The following is a 17,883-nucleotide window of genomic DNA, read 5'->3' as shown; positions in this document are numbered from 1 at the left end:
GTCAGGTCAGGCAGAGTGGTCAGGCAGGCAGGTACAGGGTCAGGTCAGGCAGAGTGGTCAGGCGGGCAGGTACAGGGTCAGGTCAGGCAGAGTGGTCAGGCGGGCAGGTACAGGGTCAGGTCAGGCAGAGTGGGCAGGTACAGGGTCAGGTGGGCAGGTACAGGGTCAGGTCAGGCAGAGTGGTCTGGCGGGCAGGGACAGGGTCAGGTCAGGCAGAGTGGTCAGGCTCAGGGTCAGGACAGGCAGAATGGTCAGGTATAGGGTCAGGTCAGGCAGAGTGGTCAGGCATAGGGTCAGGTCAGGCAGAGTGGTCAGTCGGGCAGGTACAGGGTCAGGTCAGGCAGAGTGGTCAGGCGGGCAGGTACAGCGTCATGACAGGCAGAGTGGTCAGGTACAGGGTCAGGTCAGGCAGAGTGGTCAGGCGGGCAGGTACAGGGTCAGGTCAGGCAGAGTGGTCAGGTGGGCAGGTACAGGGTCAGGTCAGGCAGAGTGGTCAGGCGGGCAGGTACAGGGTCAGGTCAGGCAGAGTGGGCAGGTACAGGGTCAGGCGGGCAGGTACACGGTCAGGACAGGCAGAGTTGTCAGGCGGGCAGGTACAGGGTCAGGTCAGGCAGAGTGGTCAGGCTCAGGGTCAGGACAGGCAGAGTGGTCAGGTATAGGGTCAGGTCAGGCAGAGTGGTCAGGCAGGCAGGTACAGGGTCAGGTCAGGCAGAGTGGTCAGGCGGGCAGGTACAGGGTCAGGTCAGGCAGAGTGGTCAGGCGGGCAGGTACAGGGTCAGGTCAGGCAGAGTGGGCAGGTACAGGGTCAGGTGGGCAGGTACAGGGTCAGGTCAGGCAGAGTGGTCTGGCGGGCAGGGACAGGGTCAGGTCAGGCAGAGTGGTCAGGCTCAGGGTCAGGACAGGCAGAATGGTCAGGTATAGGGTCAGGTCAGGCAGAGTGGTCAGGCATAGGGTCAGGTCAGGCAGAGTGGTCAGTCGGGCAGGTACAGGGTCAGGTCAGGCAGAGTGGTCAGGCGGGCAGGTACAGCGTCATGACAGGCAGAGTGGTCAGGTACAGGGTCAGGTCAGGCAGAGTGGTCAGGCGGGCAGGTACAGGGTCAGGTCAGGCAGAGTGGTCAGGTGGGCAGGTACAGGGTCAGGTCAGGCAGAGTGGTCAGGCGGGCAGGTACAGGGTCAGGTCAGGCAGAGTGGGCAGGTACAGGGTCAGGCGGGCAGGTACACGGTCAGGACAGGCAGAGTTGTCAGGCGGGCAGGTACAGGGTCAGGTCAGGCAGAGTGGTCAGGCTCAGGGTCAGGACAGGCAGAGTGGTCAGGTATAGGGTCAGGTCAGGCAGAGTGGTCAGGCATAGGGTCAGGTCAGGCAGAGTGGTCAGGCGGGCAGGTACAGGGTCAGGTCAGGCAGAGTGGGCAGGTACAGGGTCAGGTGGGCAGGTACAGGGTCAGGTCAGGCAGCGTGGTCTGGCGGGCAGGTATAGGGTCAGGTCAGGCAGAGTGGTCAGGCTCAGGGTCAGGACAGGCAGAGTGGTCAGGTATAGGGTCAGGTCAGGCAGAGTGGTCAGGCATAGGGTCAGGTCAGGCAGAGTGGTCAGGCGGGCAGGTACAGGGTCAGGTCAGGCAGAGTGGTCAGGTTGGCAGGTACAGGGTCAGGACAGGCAGAGTGGTCAGGTACAGGGTCAGGTCAGGCAGAGTGGTCAGGCGGGCAGGTACAGGGTCAGGTCAGGCAGAGTGGTCAGGTGGGCAGGTACAGGGTCAGGTCAGGCAGAGTGGTCAGGCGGGCAGGTACAGGGTCAGGTCAGGCAGAGTGGGCAGGTACAGGGTCAGGCGGGCAGGTACAGGGTCAGGACAGGCAGAGTTGTCAGGCGGGCAGGTACAGAGTCAGGTCAGGCAGAGTGGTCAGGAGGGCAGGTACAGGGTCAGGTCAGGCAGAGTGGTCAGGTACAGGGTCAGGTCAGGCAGAGTGGTCAGGCGGGCAGGTACAGGGTCAGGCCAGGCAATGGTCAAAAACCAGGAGGACGAGAAAAGAGAAACTGGAAAAAGCAAAATCTGAGACACAAAACGCTACAGAAATGTCTGCAAAAACACTGCAGTCCTCAAAAACACTGCAGTATTCAAAAACACTGCAGTCCTCAAAAACACTGCAGTATTCAAAAACACTACAGTCCTCAAAAACACTGCAGTCCTCAAAAACACTGCAGTCCTCAAAAACACTGCAGTCCTTTTAGTATTTCTCCAATACTTTTCCTCAAACAGAAAGTCCCCCACTACTATGTCAAAGATAATAAAACAAAAAACACTAGGAAAAAAAACTACAGTAATATCCCTCCAAACACTATAGTAAATACTGCAGTCCGTAAAAACATTACAGTATTTACAATAGCATATATTACTGTTTTTTAACTGCAGTATTTATACTATAGTACACAGTATTTATACTACAGTAAAATACTACTATATACACCACTGTATTCACTGCAAAAAACTATACTAAATACTATAGCAAAGTCCGCAAAAACACAAAATTAAATAATATAGTATTCCTACCATAGTTTACACCCTTTAAACTCAACTCTGGACCTCAAAGCCAGTTCCACTATGTTTTTTTTATTTTTACCCTCTAATTAAGGACTGATTTCAACCTGGGACACCAGGTGTGTGCAATAAATGATCAGGTAGAACAGCAAACCAGCAGGCTTCGGACCTCGTAGGGAAAGAGTTTAATACCGCTGGTAAACACTATAGTATTTTTTAATGTGGGAAGACCTGGTTGAGCTACAGGGCTGCTGCTCAGCCAGTCTTCAGTTGTCTCCTGAAGTCTGTAGTCTACAGGAGCCAGCCACAGCTACAGCTGCACCTAAAATTAATTTCCAATCAAAATCCTATTTTCCCTAATCCAAACCCTTACCTTAACCTAACTACGAAGCCCTTACTCTTAACCCTAATTCTAACCATAACCATAATTCTAACCCTAACCCTAACCCCTAAACTTAAAATAGCCTTTGTCCTCACGAGGATGTGGTAAATGTCCCCACAATCGAGAATTGTTCTTGTTTTACTATTCTTGTGGGGACTTTTGGGGATTAGAAGGATTAGAAGACCCCCCCTCCCACACACACACAGATATGCATATCCCCTCCATTTGTATCAGTGATTTAGAAGCCTCTCCAAAGTCGGCGACAAGCGTGACTCATTAATTAAAAGCCCCCCCTCTAACCCGCTCTTAAACACCCCTCCTCTGAATGTACTGGGCACTGCATCATTTTTCCAAATAAATTTACACAGCCATAAAACCTGTCCCTCGGGATAATCCTTCCACAGTCCTCTCTCTCTCAATTTCAATTTCAATTTAAGGGGCTTTATTGGCATGGGAAACATATGTTTACATTGCCATAGGAAGTGAAATAGACAATAAACAAAAGTGAAATAAACAATAAAAAATGTACAGTAAACATTATAATCACAAAAGTTCCAAAATAATAAAGACATTTCAAATGTCATATTATGTCTATATACAGTGTTGCAATGATGTGCAAATAGTCTCTCTTTTTCTCTTTCTCTCGCTCTCTCTGTCTCGCTCTTTCTCACACGTAAGTACAGTACGCATACACACACACACACACACACCCCAGCCCCAATCTCCAACCCACAGTCATGACATCCATGATAACATTTACATGTGCCATGCGACTTGCCAGTCCTCCCTGTGGGTCACTGTGTCCTCAGATCAGGCCAGGAACAGGGAGGGGACAAGGAAAGAGCATCATCAGGTCATCTCCTCACCACTCTCTGGCTGGGAGTGAGTGGATGGGGGAGATTGATGGAAGAGACGTGTTAAGGCCCGTCTGAGCCCAAGGAGAGGGAGGAGAGTCTCTCCTCAGTGCTCCCCAGGTCGCCTTCTCAGCACTCCCTCAACCCCCCCATACACTCCCACACCCACAGAGCCAGCTAGCTACAGGGGAGAGAGAGGTGAAATAAGACTGCAGCTGTGTGAGTGCCTGTCTGCCTAGTGTCTGATAGTGTTTTGGGCATGTCTGTGGTGCTTGCCTAGTAGTGTGGGTGTGTGTGTGTGTTTGCATGCATGCGCTCACATGCCGAGTCTTGTGTGTGTATGTGTTTGTGTGTGTGATTGTCTGTGTGCTGTATGCTTCGCACACTTGTGTGTGTGTGTGCTATAAAAATGTGTTGGGAACGAACTGCAATGGCAGGCCTATTGTTGGAGTCCCCCTCGGGGCAGCAGACTCACCTGAGTCAGCAGCCAGTCGGATTTACAGTAGATTGATTACATTACCATTCGTTCCAGGACCAGAATATCAACTCATCCAACCCCCCACCTCCCCCCTGCGACTCCCCCCACCCCCTCACTCGTCCGCCTGCCATGCCACCAACCACTGCCAAGCACCTGTCAAGCCCTTGTCGCCCCCCTCCTTGACCGGGAAATTATTTATTTATTAGTGACTTTACTGCAATGACACAAAATAAAATATATTGACCATAAGGAGACGGGTGCCACAAATGTGTTTGTTTTGTAAATCGGTGAGAGGGTCTGGAGAGAGAGGGTTAGGAGAAAGAGGGCCTGGAGAAAGAGGGCCTGGAGAGAGAGGATCTGGAGAGAGAGAATCCTGAGAGAGAGGGTCTGGAGAGAGAGGGTCTGGAGAGAGAGGATCTGGAGAGAGTGGGTCTGGAGAGAGAGGGTTGGGAGAAAGAGGGCCTGGAGAAAGAGGGCCTGGAGAGAGAGGATCTGGAGAGAGAAAATACAGAGAGAGAGGGTCTGGAGAGAGAGGGTCTGGAGAGAGAGGATCTGGAGAGAGTGGGTCTGGAGAGAGAGGGCCCGGAGCCCAGTATCGACTAGATGCGGTGAGGGAGGAGAGGAGGAAGGGCTGGGGGCAGAGCAGGAGAGCAGGAAGGCGTTGGGGCAGAGCAGGAGAGCAGGAAGGCGTTGGGGCAGAGCAGGAGAGCAGGAAGGCGTTGGGGCAGAGCAGGAGAGCAGGAAGGCGTTGGGGCAGAGCAGGAGAGCAGGAAGGCGTTGGGGCAGAGCAGGAGAGCAGGAAGGCGTTGGGGCAGAGCAGGAAGGCGTTGGGGCAGAGCAGGACGCTGGTTGACCTGCTTCTTTATGATGCACCTAAGTAATTAGACATTTACATTTTTTGGCAGGCAGTAGCAGGCAGTAGCAGGCAGGCAGGCAGGCAGTAGCAGGCAATAGCAGGCAGTAGCAGGCAGGCAGGCAGGCAGGCAGGCAGGCAGGCAGGCAGTAGCAGGCAGGCAGGCAGTAGCAGGCAGGCAGGCAGTAGCAGGCAGGCAGGCAGGCAGGCAGTAGCAGACAATAGCAGGCAGGCAGTAGCAGGCAGGCAGGCAGGCAATAGCAGGCAGGCAGTAGCAGGCAGGCAGTAGCAGGCAGGCAGTAGCAGGCAGTAGCAGGCAGGCAGTAGCTGGCAGTAGCAGGCAGGCAGTAGCAGGCAGGTAATAGCAGGCAGTAGCAGGCAGTAGCAGGCAGGCAGTAGCTGGCAGTAGCAGGCAGGCAGTAGCAGGCAGGTAATAGCAGGCAGTAGCAGGCAGGCATGCAGGCAGGCATGCAGGCAGGCAGGCAGTAGCAGACAATAGCAGGCAGGCAGTAGCAGGCAGGCAGGCAGGCAGGCAGGCAATGGCAGGCAGGCAGTAGCAGGCAGGCAGTAGCAGGCAGGCAGTAGCAGGCAGGTAGTAGCAGGCAGTAGCAGGCAGGCAGTAGCTGGCAGTAGCAGGCAGGCAGTAGCAGGCAGGTAATAGCAGGCAGGTAGTAGCAGGCAGTAGCAGGCAGGCAGTAGCTGGCAGTAGCAGGCAGGCAGTAGCAGGCAGGTAATAGCAAGCAGTAGCAGGCAGGCATGCAGGCAGGCAGGCATGCAGGCAGGCAGTAGCAGGCAATAGCAGGCAGGCAGGCAGGCAGGCAGGCAGGCAGGCAGCAGGCAGGCAGGCAGGCAGGCAGGCAGGCAGTAGCAGGCAATAGCAGGCAGGCAGACAAACAGTAGCAGGAAAGCAGGCAGTAACAGGCCTAGCTAGTCTCCTTGTCTTGTTTCCCTTCCTGATTGTTCAGTTGTTCTGCTGCATTCACTTGAGGGGAAATATATGCAAACACAAATGTTCCTTTACCTTTCTCTAAAGCACAGTGTTTATCTATGAATATTTAATCATATTCGAAAGATTCTCTTTGACGAGGAAACGCATGTTAAGTACCATGAGATGTCTCTAAAATAAAAGTACCATGCTTGTTTCTCCCTCGTCTCAGAGAGCAGAGTTATGAATGAATGGCCTTCACCTCATTACTCAAACAGAAAAGAGAAGAGGAGCTGGATTGTGCCGAAGCTATCAGGATAAATACTGGAAATTTAGAGCTGAGTTATAAATGACCCATCCTATTAGGATGAATGTTTGATATGGTAGGTATCAGTGGAGGTGCCTGGGAAGCAGGGGAAGGGAGGTGTTTTGGCAGGAAGGTTTGAGGGATTTGGGGTGAGGTGGGGGGGAGAACCATACTGTGCCTGGACGATCGAGAGCGATGTTATAGGGGATTTTACAGAGGGCAGGCGGCTGGCAGTGGGAGATGCTATCTGAGTGGCACATCAGAGGTAGAGATTAGTAGTAAGAGAAGACAGAAGAGGCTGACATGGACACACTGGGATCAGAAATATGAAATAACAGACAGATTCAAAGGGGGAAACCAGGCAAAGGGGAATAAAGGGAGAAGGGGAGAAGAGGAGAGGGGAGGGAGGGAGGGAAGATGAGAAAGAGATTCCTGTTTTCGGGAGAAGCAAATGGTTTAAACGTCATGGTATCTTGCAGCTGCCGTGGCGGAGGGAGTGGAGGGTAGCAGGAGCTTTGGTGGCACGGGTCTGAGGATTTGGGAAATGTAACAAATCAGCCTAAACCAAACAGCAGCTAATCCTGGGGATTCAGGAAGGGTTGGATTTCAGGGGCATGCGTTCCCCGTCACCCTGAGACCAGTTGCAGAGAGGGAGCCAGGGTGGGGGCAAGAGGGGGGACAGAGAGGGGGCAAGAGGGGGGACAGAGAAGGGGCTGAGAGGGGGGCAGGCAGGGGGCAAGAGGGGGCTGAGACGGGGGGCAGGCAGGGGGCAAGAGGGGGCTGAGAGGGGGGCAGGAAGGGGGCAAGAGGGGGGACAGAGAAGGGGCTGAGAGGGGGGCAGGCAGGGGGCCAGAGAGGGTGCAGAGAGGGTGCAGGGAGGGGGCTGGGAGGCCCAAGCACGGCTTTACTGATTTTCTGATAACTAACACCGCACAAAGGCCAGGACAGATCAGAATGTGTAAACAGACTGGATGCACAGCACTCTTATCAAGGTATTACCCTTAATACTTAGCCTTTTATGCCTGTCAAGGAAAATTTACCTGTCAATGCTTCTAACCCATACTATTACATTGCTAAATAGCATCATAACCATATCCTTGTCGATTCGTAATGCATCTTCTAGTGTGTCATTGTATAATGCATCTTATAAAAACCAATAAAAGTCTAAGCTGTTAGGGGGGTAAAATATTGAATTTAGCCTTTACTACTACAGCCCATCGAAACACATTGAATAAAACATTCCTAAATGGCAAAAAAGACAGTCAAAAAATAGATCATAAGGAATAAGATTTTGAATTATCTGTCCTATATCTTGGAGATATAAGAACGCTCAGGAAATATATATATATATATATATTTTTTTACACATATTTAACCTCTTATTTTTGTTGCCACAAAACTACCTCCATACTTCCATTCATTTGTATGGGTTACCTTCAGACGAGTCCCATGACACTTTTGGGGGGGTCTTTAAGCAGAACAGAGAACACCATCGTGTTCCTGAGAGTCTCGTCTTTTGTAAATCAAATCAAATCAAATTTGTCACATACACATGGTTTGTCACATACACATGGTTAGCAGATGTTAATGCGAGTGTAGCATAATGCATGTGCTTCTAGTTCCGACAATGCAGTAATAACCAATGAGTAATCTAACCTAACAATTTCACAACAACTACCTTATACACACAAGTGTAAAGGGATGAAGATATATGAATGAGTGATGGTACAGAACGGCATAGGCAAGATGCAGTAGATGGTATCGAGTACAGTATATACATATGAGATGAGTAATGTAGGGTATGTAAACATATAAAAGTGGCATTGTTTAAAGTGGCTAGTGATACATGTATTACATAAAGATGGCAAGATGCAGTAGATGGTATAGAGTACAGTATATACATATGAGATGAGTAATGTAGGGTATGTAAACATGTAAAAGTGGCATTGTTTAAAGTGTTCTAGTGATACATGTATTACATAAAGATGGCAAGATGCAGTAGATGGTATAGAGTGCAGTATATACATATGAGATGAGTAATGTATGGTATGTAACCATTATATTAAGTGACATTGTTTAAAGTGGCTAGTGATACATTTTTACATACATATTTTCATTATTAAAGTGACTGGAGTTGAGTCAATATGTTGGCAGCAGCCACTCAGTGTTAGTGGTGGCTGTTTAACAATCTGATGGCCTTGAGATAGAAGCTGTTTTTCAGTCTCTCGGACCCTGCTTTGATGCACCTGTACCGACCTCGCCTTCTGGATGATAGCGAGTTGAACAGGCAGTGGCTCGGGTGATTGTTGTCCTTGATGATCTTTATTGGCCTTCCTGTGACATCAGGTGGTGTAGGTGTCCTGGAGGGCAGGTAGTTTGCCCCTGGTGATGCATTGTGCAGACCCCACTACCCTCTGGAGCGCCTTACGGTTGTGGGCAGTGCAGTTGCCGTACCAGGCGGTGATACAGCCCGCCAGGATGCTCTCGATTGTAAAAGTTTGTGAGTGCCTTTGGTGACAAGCCGAATTTCTTCAGCCTCCTGAGATTGAAGAGGCCACGCTGTCTGTGTGGGTGGACCAATTCAGTTTGTCCGTGATGTGTACGCCGAGGAACTTAAAACCTACTACCCTCTCCGCTACTGTCCCGTTGATGTGGATAGGGGGGTGCTCCCTCTGCTGTTTCCTGAAGTCCACGATCATCTCCTGTTTTGTTGATGTTGAGTGTGAGGTTATTTTCCTGACACCACACTCAGAGGGCCCTCACCTCTTCCCTGTAGGAAGTCTCGTCGTTTCTTTCTTGGGAAAAGGAACAATGGTGGCCCTCTTGAAGCTTGTGGGAACAGCAGACTGGGATAAGGATTGATTGAATATATCCGTAAACACACCAGCCGGCTGGTCTGCGCATGCTCTGAGGATGTGGATGGGGATGCCGTCTGGGCCTGCAGCCTTGCGAGGGTTAACATGTTTAAATGTTTTATTCATGTCGGCTGCAGTGAAGGAGAGTCCGCAGGTTTTGGTAGCAGGCCGTGTCAGTGGCACTGTATTGTCCTCAAAGCGAGCAAAGCAGTTGTTTAGTCTGTCTGGGAGCAAGACATCCTGGTCCGTGACGGTTTTCTTTTTGTATTCCGTGATTGACTGTAGACCCTGCCACATACCTCTTGTGTCTGAGCCGTTGAATTGCGACTCTACTTTGTCTCTATACTGACGCTTAGCTTGTTTGATTGTCTTGCAGAGTGAATAACTACACTGTTTGTATTCGGTCATTATTCCAGTCACCTTGCCCTGGTTAAAAGCAGTGGTTCACGCTTTCAGTTTCGCGCGAATGCTGCCATCAATCCACGGTTTCTGGTTTGGGAATGTTTTAATAGTTGCTGTGGGTACAACATCGCCGATGCACTTTCTAATAAACTCGCTCACCAAATCAGCGTATTCAAATCAAATCAAAGTTTATTTGTCACGTGCGCCGAATGCGTGAAATGCGTACCAATAGTGTGAGAAAAAAAGTATGTGTGTGTAGGTAAGTAAAGAAATGAAACAACAGTGAAAATATATCTGAAAATAAGAGTAGCAAGGCTCTATACAGACACCGGTTAGTCAGGCTGATTGAGGTAGAATGTACATGTGGGTATGGTTAAAGTGACTATGCATATATGATGAACAGAGAGTAGCAGAAGCGTATAAGAGGGGTTGGCGGGAGGTGGGATCACAATGCAGATAGCCCAGTTAGCCAATATGCGGGAGACCTGGTTGGTCGGGCCAATTGAGGTAGTACGTACAGTTGAGGTAGTAGGTAGCAGCAGCGTAAAAGAGTGGTTGGGGGGGCACACAAAGCAAATAGTCTGGGTAACCATTGGTTACCTGTTCAGGAGTCTTATGGCTTGGGGGTAAAACTGTTGAGGAGCCTTTTTGTCCTAGACTTGGCACTCCGGTACCGCTTGCCATACGGTAGTAGAGAGAACAGTCTATGACTGGGGTGGCTGGGGTCTTTGACAATTTTTTAGGGCCTTCCTCTGACACTGCCTAGTGTATAGGTTCTGGATGGCAGGAAGCTTTGCCCCAGTGATGTCTTGGGCCATACGTACTACCCTCTGAAGTGCCTTGGGTCAGGGGGATGTGGGGATGTGCTCGGTGCTCCTTTTCATGTAGTCCACAATCATCTCCTTAGTCTTGGTTACGTTAAGGGATAGGTTTTATTCTGGCACCACCCGGCCAGGTCTCTGACCTCCTCCCTATGGGCTGTCTCGTTGTTGGTGATCAGGCCTACCACTGTTGTGTCGTCTGCAAACTTAATGATGGTGTTGGACTCGTGCCTGGCCATGCAGTCGTGGGTGAACAGGGAGTGCAGGATGGGACTGAGCACGCACCCCTGGGAAGCTCCAGTGTTGAGGATCAGTGTGGCAGATGTGTTGCTACCTACCCTCACCACCTGGGGGCAACCCATCAGGAAGTCCAGGATCCAGTTGCAGAGGGAGTTGTTTAGTCCCAGGTTCCTTAGCTTAGCGATGAGCTTTGAGGGTACTACGGTGTTGAACGCTGAGCTGTAGTCAATGAATAGCATTCTCACATAGGTGTTCCTTTTGTCCATGTGGGAAAGGGCAGTGTGGAGAGCAATAGAGATTGCATCATCTGTGGATCTGTTTGGGTGTTATGCAAATTGGAGTGGGTCTAGGGTTTCTGGGATAATGGTGTTGATGTGAGCCATGACCAGCCTTTCAAAGCACTTCATGGCTACAGACGTGAGTGCTACGGGTCTGTAGTCATTTAGGCAGGTTGCCTTTGTGTTCTTGGGCACAGGGACTATAGTGGTCTAGTTGAAGCATGTTGGTACTACAGACTCAATCAGGGACATGTTGAAAATGTCAGTGAAGTCACCTGCCAGTTGGTTAGCACATGCCCGGAGCACACGTCCTGGTAATCTGTCTGGCTCCGCAGCCTTGTGTATGTTGACCTGTTTAAAGGTCTTACTCACGTCGGCTACGGAGAGCGTGATCACACAGTCGTCCGGAACAGCTGATGCTCTCATGCATGCCTCAGTGTTGCTTGCCTCGAAGCGAGCGTAGAAGTGATTTAGCTCGTCTGGTAGGCTCGTTTCACTGGGCAGCTCACGGCTGTGCTTCCCTTTGTAATCTGTAATAGTTTGCAGGCCCTGCCACATCCGACGAGCGTCGGAGCCGCTGTAGTATGATTCAATTTTAGCCCTGTATTGATGCTTTGTCTGTTTGATGGTTCGTCGCGGGGCATAGCGGGATTTCTTGTAAGCTTCCGGGTTGGAGTCCCGCACCTTGAAAGCGGCGAGGGAGAGCTTTGTATGCGCCTCTGTGTGTGGAGTACAGGTGATCTATAATTTTTTTCCCTCTGGTTGCAAGTTTAACATGTTGATAGAGATTTGGTAGGACTGATTTAAGTTTCCCTGCATTAAAGTCTCTGGCCACTAGGATCGCTGTCTATTATAATATGACAGACCAGCTGGATCTACTGTCTCTATTATATTATGACAGACCAGCTAGATCTACTGTCTCTATTACTCTATTATATTATGACAGACCAGCTATATCTACTATCTCTATTAAATTATGACAGACCAGCTAGTTCTACTGTCTCTATTATAATATGACAGAGCAGCTATATCTACTGTCTCTATTATATTATGAAAGACCAGCTAGATCTACTGTCTCTATTATATTATGACAGACCAGCTAGATCTACTGTCTCTATTATATTATGACAGACCAGCTAGATCTACTGTCTCTATTGTATTATGACAGACCAGCTAGATCTACTGTCTCTATTACTCTATTATATTATGACAGACAAGCTAGATCTACTGTCTCTATTATATTATGAGAGACCAGGTAGATCTACTGTCTCTATTATATTATGACAGACCAGCTAGATCTACTGTCTCTATTATATTATGACAGACCAGCTAGATCTACTATCTCTATTAAATTATGACAGACCAGCTAGTTCTACTGTCTCTATTATAATATGACAGAGCAGGTAGATCTACTGTCTCTATTATATTATGACAGACCAGCTAGATCTACTGTCGCTATTATATTATGACAGACCAGCTAGATCTACTGTCTCTATTATATTATGACTGACCAGCTAGATCTACTGTCTTTATGTACTATGACAGACCAGCTAGATCTACTGTCTCTAATATCATATGACAGACCAGCTAGATCTACTGTCTCTTTTACTCCTATTATATTATGACAGACCAGCTAGATCTACTGTCCTCTATTATATTATGACAGACCAGCTAGATCTACTGTCTCTATTATATATGAGACGACCAGGTAGATCTACTGTCTCTATTATATTATGACAGACCAGCTAGATCTACTGTCTCTATTATATTATGAAAGACCAGCTGATCTACTGTCTCTATTATATTATGACAGACCAGCTAGATCTACTGTCTCTATTATATTATGAGAGACCAGGTAGATCTACTGTCTCTATATATTATGACAGACCAGCTAGATCTACTGTCTCTAATATCATATGACAGACCAGCTAGATCTGACTGGCTCTATTATATATGAAGCTAGATCTACTGTCTCTATTATATTATGACAGACCAGCTAGATCTACTGTCTCTATTATATTATGACAGACCAGCTAGATCTACTGTCTCTATTATATTATGACAGACCAGCTAGATCTACTGTCTCTATTATATTATGACAGACCAGCTAGATCTACTGTCTCTATTATATTATGACAGACCAGCTAGATCTACTGTCTCTATTATATTATGACAGACCAGCTAGATCTACTGTCTCTATTATCTATTATATTATGACAGACCAGCTAGATCTACTGTCTCTATTATATTATGACAGACCAGCTAGATCTACTGTCTCTATTATAATATGACAGACCAGCTAGATCTACTGTCTCTATTATATTATGACAGACCAGCTAGATCTACTGTCTCTATTATATTATGACAGACCAGCTAGATCTACTGTCTCTATTATATTATGACAGACCAGCTAGATCTACTGTCTCTATTATATTATGACAGACCAGCTAGATCTACTGTCTCTATTATATTATGACAGACCAGCTAGATCTACTGTCTCTATTATATTATGACAGACCAGCTAGATCTACTGTCTCTAATATATATGACAGACCAGCTAGATCTACTGTCTCTATTATATTATGACAGACCAGCTAGATCTACTGTCTCTATTATATTATGACAGACCAGCTAGATCTACTGTCTCTATTCTCTATTATATTATGACAGACCAGCTAGATCTACTGTCTCTATTAATTATGACAGACCAGCTAGATCTACTGTCTCTATTATATTATGACAGACCAGCTAGATCTACTGTCTCTATTATATTATGACAGACCAGCTAGATCTACTGTCTCTATTATATTATGACAGACCAGCTAGATCTACTGTCTCTATTATATTATGACAGACCAGCTAGATCTACTGTCTCTATTATATTATGACAGACCAGCTAGATCTACTGTCTCTATTATATTATGACAGACCAGCTAGATCTACTGTCTCTATTATATTATGACAGACCAGCTAGATCTACTGTCTCTATTATATTATGACAGACCAGCTAGATCTACTGTCTCTATTATATATCATGACAGACCAGCTAGATCTACTGTCTCTATTATATTATGACAGACCAGCTAGATCTACTGTCTCTATTATATTATGACAGACCAGCTAGATCTACTGTCTCTATTATATATGACAGACCAGCTAGATCTACTGTCTCTATTATATTATGACAGACCAGCTAGATCTACTGTCTCTATTATATTATGACAGACCAGCTAGATCTACTGTCTCTACTCTTATATTATGACAGACCAGCTAGATCTACTGTCTCTATTATATTATGACAGACCAGCTAGATCTACTGTCTCTATTATATTATGACAGACCAGCTAGATCTACTGTCTCTATTATATTATGACAGACCAGCTAGATCTACTGTCTCTATTATATTATGACAGACCAGCTAGATCTACTGTCTCTATTATATTATGACAGACCAGCTAGATCTACTGTCTCTATTATATTATGACAGACCAGCTAGATCTACTGTCTCTATTATATTATGACAGACCAGCTAGATCTACTGTCTCTATTATATTATGACAGACCAGCTAGATCTACTGTCTCTATTATATTATGACAGACCAGCTAGATCTACTGTCTCTCTCTATTATATTATGACAGACCAGCTAGATCTACTGTCTCTATTATATTATGACAGACCAGCTAGATCTACTGTCTCTATTATATTATGACAGACCAGCTAGATCTACTGTCTCTAATATATATGACAGACCAGCTAGATCTACTGTCTCTATTATATTATGACAGACCAGCTAGATCTACTGTCTCTATTATATTATGACAGACCAGCTAGATCTACTGTCTCTATATTATATTATGACAGACCAGCTAGATCTACTGTCTCTATTATATTATGACAGACCAGCTAGATCTACTGTCTCTATTATATTATGACAGACCAGCTAGATCTACTGTCTCTATTATATTATGACAGACCAGCTAGATCTACTGTCTCTATTATATTATGACAGACCAGCTAGATCTACTGTCTCTATTATATTATGACAGACCAGCTAGATCTACTGTCTCTATTATATTATGACAGACCAGCTAGATCTACTGTCTCTATTATATATGACAGACCAGCTAGATCTACTGTCTCTATTATATTATGACAGACCAGCTAGATCTACTGTCTCTATTATATTATGACAGACCAGCTAGATCTACTGTCTCTATTATATTATGACAGACCAGCTAGATCTACTGTCTCTATTATATTATGACAGACCAGCTAGATCTACTGTCTCTATTATATTATGACAGACCAGCTAGATCTACTGTCTCTATTATATTATGACAGACCAGCTAGATCTACTGTCTCTATTATATTATGACAGACCAGCTAGATCTACTGTCTCTATTATATTATGACAGACCAGCTAGATCTACTGTCTCTATCTATTATATTATGACAGACCAGCTAGATCTACTGTCTCTATTATATTATGACAGACCAGCTAGATCTACTGTCTCTATTATATTATGACAGACCAGCTAGATCTACTGTCTCTATTATATTATGACAGACCAGCTAGATCTACTGTCTCTATTATATTATGACAGACCAGCTAGATCTACTGTCTCTATTATATTATGACAGACCAGCTAGATCTACTGTCTCTATTATATTATGACAGACCAGCTAGATCTACTGTCTCTATTATATTATGACAGACCAGCTAGATCTACTGTCTCTATTATATTATGACAGACCAGCTAGATCTACTGTCTCTATTATATTATGACAGACCAGCTAGATCTACTGTCTCTATTATATTATGACAGACCAGCTAGATCTACTGTCTCTATTATATTATGACAGACCAGCTAGATCTACTGTCTCTATTATATTATGACAGACCAGCTAGATCTACTGTCTCTATTATATTATGACAGACCAGCTAGATCTACTGTCTCTATTATATTATGACAGACCAGCTAGATCTACTGTCTATTATTATTATTATGACAGACCAGCTAGATCTACTGTCTCTATTATATTATGACAGACCAGCTAGATCTACTGTCTCTATTATATTATGACAGACCAGCTAGATCTACTGTCTCTATTATATATGACAGACCAGCTAGATCTACTGTCTCTATTATATTATGACAGACCAGCTAGATCTACTGTCTCTATTATATTATGACAGACCAGCTAGATCTACTGTCTCTATTATTATATTATGACAGACCAGCTAGATCTACTGTCTCTATTATATTATGACAGACCAGCTAGATCTACTGTCTCTATTATATTATGACAGACCAGCTAGATCTACTGTCTCTATTATATTATGACAGACCAGCTAGATCTACTGTCTCTATTATATTATGACAGACCAGCTAGATCTACTGTCTCTATTATATTATGACAGACCAGCTAGATCTACTGTCTCTATTATATTATGACAGACCAGCTAGATCTACTGTCTCTATTATATTATGACAGACCAGCTAGATCTACTGTCTCTATTATATTATGACAGACCAGCTAGATCTACTGTCTCTATTATATTATGACAGACCAGCTAGATCTACTGTCTCTATTATTATATTATGACAGACCAGCTAGATCTACTGTCTCTATATATTATGACAGACCAGCTAGATCTACTGTCTCTATTATATTATGACAGACCAGCTAGATCTACTGTCTCTAATATATATGACAGACCAGCTAGATCTACTGTCTCTATTATATTATGACAGACCAGCTAGATCTACTGTCTCTATTATATTATGACAGACCAGCTAGATCTACTGTCTCTATTATATTATGACAGACCAGCTAGATCTACTGTCTCTATTATATTATGACAGACCAGCTAGATCTACTGTCTCTATTATATTATGACAGACCAGCTAGATCTACTGTCTCTATTATATTATGACAGACCAGCTAGATCTACTGTCTCTATTATATTATGACAGACCAGCTAGATCTACTGTCTCTATTATATTATGACAGACCAGCTAGATCTACTGTCTCTATTATATTATGACAGACCAGCTAGATCTACTGTCTCTATTATATATGACAGACCAGCTAGATCTACTGTCTCTATTATATTATGACAGACCAGCTAGATCTACTGTCTCTATTATATTATGACAGACCAGCTAGATCTACTGTCTTTTATATTTTATGACAGACCTAGATTACTGTCTCTATTATATTATGACAGACCAGCTAGATCTACTGTCTCTATTATATTATGACAGACCAGCTAGATCTACTGTCTCTATTATATTATGACAGACCAGCTAGATCTACTGTCTCTATTATATTATGACAGACCAGCTAGATCTACTGTCTCTATTATATTATGACAGACCAGCTAGATCTACTGTCTCTATTATATTATGACAGACCAGCTAGATCTACTGTCTATTCTATTATATTATGACAGACCAGCTAGATCTACTGTCTCTATTATATTATGACAGACCAGCTAGATCTACTGTCTCTATTATATTATGACAGACCAGCTAGATCTATGTCTCTATTATATTATGACAGACCAGCTAGATCTACTGTCTCTATTATATTATGACAGACCAGCTAGATCTACTGTCTCTATTATATTATATTTGACAGACCAGCTAGATCTACTGTCTCTATTATATTATGACAGACCAGCTAGATCTACTGTCTCTATTATATTATGACAGACCAGCTAGATCTACTGTCTCTATTATATTATGACAGACCAGCTAGATCTACTGTCTCTATTATATTATGACAGACCAGCTAGATCTACTGTCTCTATTTATTATATGACAGACAAGCTAGATCTACTGTGACTATTATATTATGACAGACCAGCTAGGATCTACTGTCTATTATTTATTATGACAGACCAGCTAGATCTACTGTCTCTATTATAATATGACAGACCAGCTAGAATCTA

Source organism: Oncorhynchus kisutch, linkage group LG26 (genome assembly GCF_002021735.2).
Source record: "Oncorhynchus kisutch isolate 150728-3 linkage group LG26, Okis_V2, whole genome shotgun sequence".
In the NCBI taxonomy this organism is placed as follows: domain Eukaryota; kingdom Metazoa; phylum Chordata; class Actinopteri; order Salmoniformes; family Salmonidae; genus Oncorhynchus; species Oncorhynchus kisutch.
The sequence above is the reverse complement of the archived record's forward strand: the minus strand, read 5'-3'. Positions refer to the sequence as shown.